The sequence below is a fragment of the Seriola aureovittata genome, chromosome 2, assembly GCF_021018895.1.
Source record: "Seriola aureovittata isolate HTS-2021-v1 ecotype China chromosome 2, ASM2101889v1, whole genome shotgun sequence".
In the NCBI taxonomy this organism is placed as follows: Eukaryota; Metazoa; Chordata; class Actinopteri; order Carangiformes; family Carangidae; genus Seriola; species Seriola aureovittata.
The window spans coordinates 7,476,570-7,489,034 of NC_079365.1; the positions used below are offsets into that span (position 1 = coordinate 7,476,570).

Sequence of the window (12,465 nt, forward strand, 5' to 3'; positions counted from 1 at the left end):
GTTCTTTGCAGGGTTACTAACTGGACAACAGACATAAGCAGAGTTCAGATAAACAGAGAGAGAGAGAAAAGAGAGAAAGAGATATTTAAACCACCTCCCTGTCAGCCTCTATAATAGCACTTCACCTTTCCTTGCCTGCTCCTCTTCCTCTCCACCTGCCTGCCTCCACGGGCTCATGTCAAGGTCACAGCAGTGGTCTCGGGGACTCCACTCTCTCCTATTAGCCCTCCATTAGGTGCCTGTCAGAGAGGCAGCCAGCTGTCAGCCCCCCTGTGGTTGTGATCATGACCTCCGCTCAGCCTCTGGAGCCCCTCTGGGATCTACAGCAGTGAAGTAACAGGATGGAGGTAGGAATGAAACCCCTGCTCAGTGCTCAGGGGAGGGGATATTGTGATTACTTTTCGGTGGCCTTTGCTACTGAAGCAGTTGGGAAACCGTTCCATGACTTTGCTGGCAATCGGTCACACTGAAATGCAAAGTGAAAAAATTCAAATACCAAACAGATTCAATTTACACATGTGGAGAAAGTACATGTTGTCATTTTGTTCCTTTTTAAAAGGCTCTCCGCACACACCTGCTCACCCTCTCTCCGTCACCGTCGCCCTCTCCCTCCGTTTTCTCCCTCTCTCTTCTATTAAACATGAATTACCAGCGCTTTGATCAAGTTCATCACCCTTGTGTTGTAATTAGTGCTGTGTCAGAGTGTGGAGTGGCCCCATTTCACTAATAGAGTCATTACCGCACCGTCGGCCAGCTCTCTGACCTCAACACCCACACGCCTTCAAACCTTCCTATCGCACCTTCCTGTCGGCTCCGGTGGAACATAAAGCATCAGACAGGACAGGAGATATACCCAGCTTTTCAAGCACAGGGGGATTAATAGGCACCTATAACCTTTTACTGTGGATCACACTGAGCGAAAAGGTCAATCAGATTCATGAGAAAAGCGTCGTGGATGAATGTCTGCATTTAATGAACGCTGTATAGCACCAGGATTGCTGTTGCGCCCTCCTATATGTGAGTTAGAAAAGCATTAAAAATAAATGGGGAGCAAAGCCAATTTAAGATGCACATAAAATGGCCTGTAAATTCATAGGGTAAGCAGATAAGAGAGCGACAGTGCCTTGGTCTGAGGAGGAGAGAGGGACACTTTTACTGCAGGAAAGATTCAATTAATTATCCCTACATCGTAGTCAAGGGAGGGTTAAACACTGTAAGCAAAAGATGTGTTGCTTCAACCAGAATCGGCTGTCGTGCGTTTTTCACACGGTGGGCAGGGGTGACATACTCGGTGTCATTCTGTGTTTGGTAAGCTACTTGTTAACCATGGCTGTGATTAAAAGCCATTAAAGCAATTATCTGAACGGCAGGAGAGCTGTGGGTAAGACGAGAAGAAGATGGCCTTTTGTAGAAAAATGAAACCTCCTTTCAGCGCCGTCGCCCCAGATAGCTTAAGTTAACTGAGTGGTTATGCAAGAGGGCAGAAGAGATTTCTTTTTTCACGCACACATATACACACACACTTCCCTCACATCCTTACAAATACAGAGCCAACTTCCCAGCCAGCCGTTGGAAGCTGACACACAACAAAAGAATGAGCTGCTTCTGTGTTGTTACTATAAAGCTTGGCCAGAGTGCCGAGCGGCCTCTCTGTCTGTGGCGCCGCAGGTTGGCACACTCACAGGGGGCTTTATTGGGGTGCCATCCTGAGCGTCAGGCAACATGCCCGATGTTGACAAAGCCTGGTATCGCCTGCTGTCAGCCCATTCTGTGTGCACCCGGCGGAAAGAATCAATTAGGCCGAGCTCACAACAGAGCACTTTAATATTTGACTTTTAATCAGCGGGCAGAAGGCAGGCTGGGGCATGGAGACAGGCTGGCAGTTTTCATCTTGCTGATGTGGAAAATGAGGGTCAGGAAAATTCTCCCGGAGCCCCAAAGTGTGCATCATATACCCAAAGGAGGATGTGAGGAAAAGTCACCAACAACAAGCTAATCCCCCAAAGTGTAAAAGGGAAGATATTCCTTCATCACTCACAAGATATCAAAAGCACCTTATGCAACCAGCTGCAAGAAATGGATGAGAAATATCACATAACTCTGTTCATAAACAAGCAGAGCTCTGTGGAAGGGACAGTGGTTTAAGAGAAGAAAACTGAATTGATGAGGTCTTCACTCGGCAGATGAACTGCGCCTTTGAAGAGTTTCTCTTGAAGACTTTTGGTTTTTATCCTGCAATGCCGAAGGCCCCCTCTGCCAGAAGAAGAAGAGGAGGAAGAAAGAGTGAGGTGAATGCTGTCCTCACACTGGGGTTTTGAAGTGGAGATCAGTCCTCAAACAGAATAGCTTACCAAAGGCGCATCATTCACCTGTCTGCTCCTGCTACTGTCACGGAGACAAGAAGGAAAATCAAAGTTCAGCTCCCTCAAATGCTCCGTCAAGAAAAGTTATGTAGGCAGGCATATTTTTTTCACAAACAAAACAGTAAACTATCACAGCTATATTAGGAGCCGTTTGTAGCGAGTCATTTGTTAATCAAAAAGGAGAGCTGATTACACTCACACACACACTGATGGTGATAATGAGTCAGCTGTGCACAGCTGTGCATATCTTATGCCCACATGTGTTGAGAGCTGCTTCTTCTGCTGCTACCCAACTGTTCACACAGGATGACTCTGATCACAGCAGCAGCACAAGCATGTTACTGGTAAACAGCCAGAAGGACAGTGTTATCCTGCAGAGGTGAAGTTTCCAGATCTGGCAGATTTACTGCCGCTTTACAACATATTTGCACAAAAACATTTCCATTTCTCTTTTTTTACTCATTGCCTCCAAATACTGATTTAAAGCATGAAAAATGCCCTATGTTATCGTTGCTTGTTTAGTAAAGACATGAAGCTAGTTTGCAGCCCAAAACCACAGCGGGTGAAGGCTATTTTTCAGCTATTGATTTAATAATTCTAAGCTTTGTAGCTTGCTCATTAATTCTCACAACTATTTCCCTCAGCCTCACCTCACCCCCTCTCTCTACATCTTTCATTTCACTCCCTTTTCTCATCTCTTCATAATTACCATTTGGACTGACGGCCACTGAGGGGGCATCTGCTGTGGCCACAACACAACCCACAGCTCGCTTTGATCATGGATTCTATCTCAGTGGGGCCAACAATAACCATCCTCTTGTTTGTGCAGAATGAAATGCTAATCACTGGCAGGCAGATCAAATGAGGTGATGTGATTGTGAGGCTGACTGAAGCAGCGTGATGCATGAGTCGCCTCTGGAGGTGACAGATCTATCCCCCACAGTAAATAAAGTGTTGACGTTAACTGTAGCCTGCTGTGCTGTTTGTTTCCTCTGAGATCTGTAGAATCCATGGTAACAGGAACAATAATCAGAAGCCAACTTTCTGCTCAGATGAAGCTGTGCTACCCAGATAGTGGCAAAGATAGACATAAAAAATAGATGCAGGACAGGTCAGCGGCAGACTGCATTGGAGCGAGTGAACCTTGCGCAGACACAGACACAGACACAGACACAGACACAGACACAGACACAGACACAGACACAGACTCGACTTTACATGCTCTGGTCCACATCTGTGAGTAACCATATGCAAATACAATAAAATATACAGTAGCTGTAGCAACAAAACAAAACCTCCATCCACTCATGCAAGTCAACTATACAGTGCAGCGGCCATGGGTTCGAAACCAATCCATAGTCCTTTGCTGCATGTCTCTCGCTCCCTGTCTTTCCTGTCTGGCTCTCACTTTACTATAAAAAATAAAATAAAAAAAAAAAAAAACAGGCAAACAAAACAATACAGTGCATTCAGAAAACTGTTCAGGCCCCTTCACAGTATTCAGACAGGTCTACAAGGGTCTGAATACTTGTCAATGTGATATTCAGTTTATAGTTTTTCCTTTTTAATAATTAGCAAAATATCTAAAATTATGTTTGTCATTATGGGGAATTGAGTGCAGACTGAAAAATTAATTGAAACAATTTAGCGCAAGGCTGCAACATAAAAGGAATCAATGTGAAGTGAAGGGGTCTGAATACTTTCTGAATGCACTGTACGTGTGAGAGGTAGAAATGAGAGGGCAGAGAGAGATTTCCTTTTCATAGCAGTAAGAGGTGAACAGCCTTACCTTCCTTTCTAAACAAGCTGTCTCTGATGTTCTCCTCTCCCACTGAAATCAGCCTCTGACTGCCAAGTTCTGTAAGCAAACACAAAGTCCGGAGTGGATGAATACTTGGAACATATGCAACTTCCACTTAGGAGCTCAGACGGAGCCAGACTCGTCTCATATCTACAGCATTCAGGCTTGTTTTTTGAAACATCTTTTCATACTATGAATATTGCATGCATTATGATTCATCCATGTCTGATGCTGGCCTGTATTGTCTCTGTCCTCCCTAACCGAAGCAGTAAGTCAGTCTGAGCCCAGATGCCACTCCCAGTCACCACTCCTCCCTCACACCTACCCCGAGGATGGTGATACATCTGTCTTAGACCAAAACACTGTGACGCACAGTAGGATATGGAGATAAACAACCACACATGGCATGGCAGTCTACATGGTTTGTAATCGCATGTATCTGGAAGTATTCACACAAGATAAAATCCATATTTGACTGATGTGACGCCTGAGGAAGCAGGCAATAGTTCGGGAGGTGGTTTAATTAGACCTCTGCCAGAAATAGAGTAAAAATTGTCTCGTTTTTAACATAATTACCTCTCACCCTCCAGGACATTTTTAGTGATTGTGCTAATAATCAGCTACTGTTTGTAATGCTATGTAAACACTGCTCACTTTCAGTCAGGCTGACAAGTAAATCCCTACTTATAGTGCTTTAAACTAGGCGTCAGAGGCAGCTGAGGTAGAGAAAAATAGCTGTTTTCACCCAGCTCGTTCTATCAAGTGCCATCTAACACCGTCTCCACATTTCCAGCATCCTCTATCTGTGCTCTTATAAGCTACAAGGCCTCTTTCTGTGTCTGCCTGCCAAGACATGTTGACAGGAGTGGAGCTGTCTGATCCATGTTTTGATTTGACAGGTGTCAGTGTCCAGCATGTGAACATCTGAGCCGACCGACCGACCGTCAGACCGACCAACATCTCCATAACCACGCTGCGAGATCTGTTGCTTTAGTCTCTCTATACTGACGGAGTATCTAATGTTTCATATGTAGTCATTGGTGAGATGCTTTGCACACAACAGTGCGGTGGTGCACACACACACACACACACACATGCACCCCTTTGGTATGTGCACCTCGGCTAAGAATACCCTGGAGAACCTTACAAGCCCACATGTATCTCACTGCCAAGGCACGTCTCTGACCCCAGCTGTTCTCTGCCTGAGCCAACTCTGCCAGCCACTCATGGGCATCAAAGAGAGGTGAGACTGGACACCTGTGTCTGTCTATCTGTCTGTCTGTCCATCTGGAGCAATAAAAAAAAAGCAGAAAAAAAAAGCAGTCAAGGCTTGTTTCTCACTGTGAAGCATCTTCCTAGACAGCTTACCACAAAACTGACATAGACATTGAAACCAAGGACACAACAAAGAGGAGGGATTTCACTTGTGCAACAATAATACAAAACAGCAGAGACATCATTTATTTTGACAGGATTTTATTTGGCCAAAGATGACATCCACATAAACTTGCAGCATTCAGCAGACACCGCAGGCTGCAAATGGCAAAAATGATTTACTTTCTTTTTCTCTCGCTAAAATAAAGGAGTGACAGATTTAATATAAATAAGCAGGGAGGCGGAGGAAGAAGGGAGGAGATTGGAACAGGCTGCGGGTGACAAGGCAGTGTGACAAGCGTGGCAACTGAGAGAAAATTCAACACCTGGCCTTGTCTTTGATGTGAATAAGAGGATGATACATCAAAAAGTGACAGGGCAGAAAGATGGCTATTACCCAGGCGAAGAGGAAGAGAAAGAAAGAGAGGAGAAAGACACTATTTTTAGCCATGGAGTAAAAATATGGCAGGGTTTCATTTAACATTCCTTTCCATACCGGGCTCCTGTGCTAATGAATCATGCTTTATTAGTTACAATAATCTTGAGTTCTTGGCAGAGTTGCATTAAAATTGTAATGACATTCCAGAGCAACAAGATCAAATGCTCACGTTAACAAATAAAAGCAACTGAGCGACTCCATCCTCCTGTGATCGAGATAAGCTGGAATGAGCTGTCTGTCTGTTCAGGCTGATCCTGATGAAGTTTGACTTGGAGGGTAAATGAGCGGGAGCCCGGGGCCGTGTTTTCTTTGATTGGCTGCATTCGCCGTGTCGAGCAGGAGGCTGATTGATTTCAGTGGGCTGGAACCCCGGCTCTGCCCCTATTGATCCCTCATCCCCACTCCTGTCTCTTCCCCAATTAAGAGTTCACTAAGCCGCCACTATGGACTTCTTCTAATGAATACCACTACCTTTGTGCCAACATCTCAATGGTGCATTCACTACGCTGCCTGTCTCTGCCGCTTTCTCACTTTTGTCTGATGCTCCTCCACTTCAGTCGCAGTTAATGCTCAGCCACATCTGAACAATACGAGTGGAATTGATCTGGATTTGTGATAAGGTATCTTTTGGGTGGTGGGATCAAGGTAAGGAAAGGAGTCCCACAGTTCATTACACATAAGCATGGGGTAGACAGTCCAAATCTCTGTACATCACTAGGAATCAATTGCTTCACCTACGGCCAGATTTGAAGGATTAGAACGAATTGAGCTACTTTGGGATGTAGAAATCTGGGATGCGTCTGAGTGTCAGGCGAGGAAGATCAAAAGATTCATTAGATTAGAATTAGATCAAACACAGTCAAAAGTTGTGAGGACAGTCAGAGGAGGAGAGTGTGAGAGTGAGAGTGGTGGACATGAGAGAAGCAGAAATCCAGACGCAGACGAGCAAAAAAGATGTCTGATTTAGAATCAGTTTAATTGTCAAGTACAAACAGACACAAGGAGCCTGCCTGCCTTTCTGTCTTTCTTTGGAGCTCTCTGAGACGTCAATCTCTTGATCTGCCCACCTTGAGGGTGCATTCAGAAAAAGCAGTTCAGTCACAGGTCATTTGTGCCCTGATGCACCCAGCCTTAAACCCGTAATCCCACTGCTTTGGTGGAGTGAGAAAATCCAATTTCAGAGATCTGTAATTCCATAAACCTTATTAGGCACAACAATGGCTGCTACACCCTAAGGGAGAGGCATGAGGGAGGGGTGAGGGTGTGAAGGCGGTGGGTAGCTGAAGTTGTGACCGGCTAAACACAGGGACGGAGAGAGGGTGATGAACATAGAAATGGAGATTAAGGTAGAGTCGGAGTGTGGCAAATCAGGGAAATGAAAAAGACAGAAGTGCTCTGGCAGGGCCGCACTTCTAGTAAGTTACCATGACTAGGTACAACTGGATGAAATGGATGATGAACTAAGATTCACGGGGTAAAATGTTCAACTTTTTTCTTCTGTTTACCCCACAATCCCTTCTTTTCTTTTAAAAGCCTGAATAGGGCCGAAGGCTTTGGATGATGTTTCATACACCAGTATATGAAGGGAAAGTTGGTTTGGCTTTGCAAGTCCCACCGTCGCCACTGAATGCTGTATTCATTCAATCTTAACATCAATGGACCACTTAGACTGCTGTTACCTGAGTGCTGTCATTGATTGTTTGCCCAAATCCAGGAGAGTGGGGAGTGCCGCTCTCTTTTGCCTTACTAATGGACCCCATCTCAGCACACACCTCAGTGAGAGCGGAGCCAATCGCGAGCAGTGGAGGAGACATGGCCATAAAAAAAAAAAAAATGATGGCAGACAAGAGTAATGTACAGCAGGTTGATCAATAAAAACTCCTCAAATCCATACATGAGGGGACCCAGGTGGTGGAAATGTAGATTAATATAATTATAGTAATAATTACAACCACGGTGATGAGATTTTGCTTATCAGACAGAAAAACTGTGGAGAAAAATGGCTTTGAACTTGAGCAAGATTTTGGCTGCACTCCCAAATCTCCCAATCACTGCTCTTAGCAACCACAGTTAATTCTGTCATAAATTATTCACAACTGTAACAAAACTGTAGCAAAAGGCCACCGATAACCCCAGGATCTAAAAGCTGATTAGAGGAGGAGATTGGAGCGAGGATTTAATACAAAATTCGGAGATATAGCGGGCCTTTAGTGACATCTCTGCTGTTTGATATTGCAAGTGAGAAGGGGCCTCTAGCCGCTGTCTCTCCTGAGACAGATAGGGCAGTGAAGCCTGTATTCTGTGGCCAGAAGGGTGTAATTACATTTCCCTGTGGGGCACCTCTGCTGCAGCAGCTCAGCCATATAGAGGGAAGAGATTGAAATCTGATTGCACTCGCACACGCCAGTCGAATAGCTGTCCACACGTGAACCTTGGGAATAACACGTACACACGCTGTGCACGCTGAGCTGATACGGCGCGGGCACAAACACAGAGAAACCAAACACACACACACACACACACAATGGCATGCACATGCAAAACACACACCAGTGTGCTTCTCCGAATTTGCTCCCATCAGCCGTAGACTACTGTGTTTGAGAGGCGTCGTCAAAGAGCCCCGCTGCCTCTCCATCATTAGAGCTGAGAGGAGCAGCAGCACCGAGATTTACACACTGATCTCCTGATGCCGCCTCATCGCGGGGCCTGTTAACAGCAGCTCATACATACAGATGAACAGGGACTCCGAGAGGGAACACGTGAGTGCTACTTACTGTCAGGCTACTTTTAATGTATTCTAAAGGTGTGTGAGTGAATGGTTAATGAAACACTTGTTATGTCTCCAAGTTTTAAGCTAAAAATTCTTCTTCGGCTGGAAGAGATGTGAAGTAGGGCAGGTTTCCTTAAACTAAGTGTATGCGGATATATTTTGATATAGGCAATATAGAGCACAGATATACCGTGACATCTAATTGCTGCTTCTCCCCTTGGATGGCATTTTGTGTTTATTTTTTAAACAAGTAATATTAGAGTTATGTACTCCCGTGAAACTCATCTCTTTATTTTTTTATATTTTAGGTCTCTCTGGTGGAGTGAAGCAATTTAACAGTGCATGGCGGCGTGACATGAATGTTTTCTCTACAGAAGAGGAAGAAGAAGAAGCAGCAGGTACAGCAACATCAACCTGCAATGGAAAAATCTGTTTCCATCAGCTTTTATTACATCCTCTCCTCTTCCGTGTGCCAACTTTCCTATCTCGCAAGCTGAAAACATTTTTGCAATAATTTGACATCTTTTCCCAATTCTGGTGTTTCCACTCAGATTTTCTGCACGGATTTTTAATTACGTGCAAATTTAAAATGTGCGTTAACGCAAATGGACTGAAATGTACCAACTGGTGTAGCTGTAGACTAAACAGAGAGACAGCAAGTGGAGCAGATGGAGGAAGATCTCTGAGAGAGCTGAACGAAGCTAATGAGAGACATTAGCTTTAGGACTCTCTAACCTAACCTCACTGTGTTTAACCACATAAGGTCAAGGCAGCGCTAAAATGAGCAGACACCGGCGCTGCCCTGGCCGCCTGAGGGTCTGCAGAGACCATTGAGCGGTGTCACCTTGGCTGCTGTCACTGATATCTGCCACCTGTCACCACGCTGCCCCCGTGGCCAGGGATGTGGCTGCGTCGACAATGGGTTTGTCGATAGCACTTCCTCCCAAGAGTGGCGATGGGGGAACATGTCCTCTGCTTTCATCAACAGCTTGAGTCAACAGCCTCGGCGTGCGGAATTATCATACAATACATATTCATGCCCGTGTCTCCCTTCAACTGCATCGCCAGCCCTCCTGCACATTTTCCAGCCATTTTTACAAACAGCATGTCAAGCGCCCCATTTTCGCCGGGAGTCCCACATGGCCTTTTATGTATTCGCCGCACGGCCACCGCAAACAACATCAACAGGTCTCAAGGTCGTCGCTCCCACTGATTGCATGTGTGTGTCTTTGTGTGTGTCTTCGTGTGTGTCTTTGTGTGTGTGTGTGTGTGTGTGTGTGTGTGTGTGTGGTGTTCATGTGTTCAAAAAGAATGTGTGAACAATTGAAGAAGAAAAATAGGAAAATAAAACAGAGTTTAAGAGGTTGTGATGCGTGTGTGTATTTGGGTTCTGTGAGCACAGAGTGTGTGCACTTATTGTATGTTTGGGTTAATGCAGTGCAAATAAGTAGCTGTGATTTTGGGTGCACTTCCCATTACATTCATGAGTGTAACCATTCATTTACTGCTTTGTGTGAGTGAATACAAATCTGAACAAACTGTTACGTACATCTGCTTGTGTGCACTTGAGCATGTGCGTGTGTGTGTGTGTGAGCAAACTGTGCAGCTGCAGTCTTAATATGCCTGGGGACTAGCTGACAGGTAGACTAAGCAGCAGCATCTTCCTCCAGTCCACTGGCATCTCAGTCTGAAAAGAGGCCAGTTGATGTGGGGGTTAGAGCTTCCATGGCAGAGTGTGTTGTGATAAATAATAAATGCTTAAAGAACAGATCTCTGACGCTTCTTTACTTTCCATCCATCCCTCCACCCTTTCATTCGTTCATCCTTCCATCCATATTGCTACAAACAGCACGGGGCGTTCATCTGTCTCTATCATAAATATTTCAGCGTCTAGGTCAGCACTTGCACCCCTCACCGCCCCCCTGCTCTTAACCGCCACCACTTGGTGATGACACAGCCTTTTGACCCATAAAGATATTGACAAAACACTGATAGTGAGTACATTGACTGGGACCAGCCTCATAGACTAAAGCCGTACAGGCTCCTATAGGAGTGGCAATGGCTGCAACTGTTGAAATGGCGATTCTTGAATGAATGCTGAGCAGCGAACACCTCCTGGATTTCTTAAAAAAAAAGGTCCCCGCAAGGTCAACAATCCAAAACTAGACATTTGGAAAAAGTAATATTTTTACTGTTGTAGTTGTTTTTGCTCTATTTTTAAAACCCGCACACCATTTAGCAGCAGTCAGGATTATATTTGGCCGAGTAAACACAAAGCAATGCTGAGACAATGAATGTTCCAAATTTCAAAACACCACGGACTGTGAACCAGGAAGACAAAGAAAAATAATCACAAATTGGATTCAACACCAACACCGACAAAAGAACTGTGAAATCTGTAGCGACTTGTTTCACTCAATACAGTGGATTCTTACAGATTCTCAATACAGCTGCCATGTAATAACTCTCATACAACAGCGTACTATAAGATATGTGGAACCGTGAAAATCTCTCTCAGTCACTTCAAAACCAAAACGGACAGACAGCACATGACGGCAATGTCTATTCTACAAACTACCAACTTCTTCCACCAGATAAACAGCAGCTCCTCTCCACGCTGCTCTGATTTAAAGCCAGATACTCTGTGAAAAGAGTCCAGTGCATCCGCTGAACGAGAGGTCTCATCTCTCTTACCCTGATGAGCAGCGCTGTTAGCGACTCCATGCATAAATCTCAGAGGCGAACAGAACGGATCAGAGCATTCAAGTGTAAACTAGGGCAAAGCTCCAGCACTGTTCCTTCTAGATACACTACTCTAGAAGCAAGTCCTGCGGAGGAACAAGCCATCACACACTCAGGGGTACACATGCTGTCATCTATCACAAATACACGCATGCACAAACACAAATCCACACACCTGTTCTGGTCAGTCCAGTACCATCCAGTCCTGTCCGGTCCGTTCAGATCCGGTCCCCTGTGCCGGCAGAGTGAGGAGCTTGTCTCACCCCCCACACAGCCCGGTGCAGACAGCTCACTGTTATAGATGCACTGACAAGTGAAAGGAGGGAGGCGTGGTTTCACATGAGATAAATAAAAGAGGGAGGGAAAGAGGGAGGAGAGAGGCTCCCTCAATCTACAATTCAATTTTGCCCTCACTCCCTCTTTCAGCAGCGTTTCTGTCTTCCCCTTCTTTTCCTCTTCTTTTACAATATTCTTGCTGTTATTTTATCGTCCTTTCCGTTTTCCATCGTCCTCCCTGTGTGTTTCTCCTCACTGGCTCTCTCTGTTTCCATTAGTTTTAGCCTTTCTCCTCCTGTGTTGCTTCCTGCTTCTTCTTTTTCTCCTTGTCACATTTTCCTCTGCCTCTTCCTCTGGCTTTCTCTAGGCTCTCATTCATGGGGTAGTGTGTGTGTGTGTGTGTGTGCGTGTGTGTGTGTGTGTGTGTGTGTGTGTGTGTGTGAGACAGTGAAACAGGGCAGCTCCGGCCATCTGTTGGAGCCTGTGAGCTTCACCTATTCACAGTCTCATAAAGGCAGAGGCACACAGAGGAGTGAGGGAGAAAGGAATGGGAGGGAATGAGGGATCAATCTTAATGCTGCAGGGGTGGGGAGGGAAGGCAAAGCCTGGCACACACACCATATCTATCAGGCTGGCACCTCTGAGACGAGCTGGCGTGGGCACGCCTGCTCACTGGGTCCAGGCAGCACAGGGGATTTGG

The 12,465-nt window shown here is 45.4% G+C and overlaps 1 protein-coding gene across 6 annotated transcripts in view; it reads right to left on the reverse strand.

Moving 5' to 3' along the window:
• Positions 1-12,183, reverse strand: part of sulf2a (sulfatase 2a) — a 32,967-nt gene extending 20,784 nt beyond the window's left edge. Inside the window, exons 1-3 of one of the 6 annotated variants that reach the window (XM_056392032.1) lie at positions 11,665-12,182; positions 4,153-4,221; positions 126-320 (exon numbers count right to left, since the gene is read on the reverse strand). The gene's annotated coding sequence lies outside the window, so the exon portion shown is untranslated. Of the gene's footprint in view, positions 1-125; positions 321-4,152; positions 4,222-11,664 lie in introns of all 6 variants that reach the window. The other 5 variants (XM_056392048.1, XM_056392039.1, XM_056392014.1 and 2 more) reach the window with 5 other exon arrangements.
• Between the last annotated feature and the right edge of the window lie 282 nt (positions 12,184-12,465).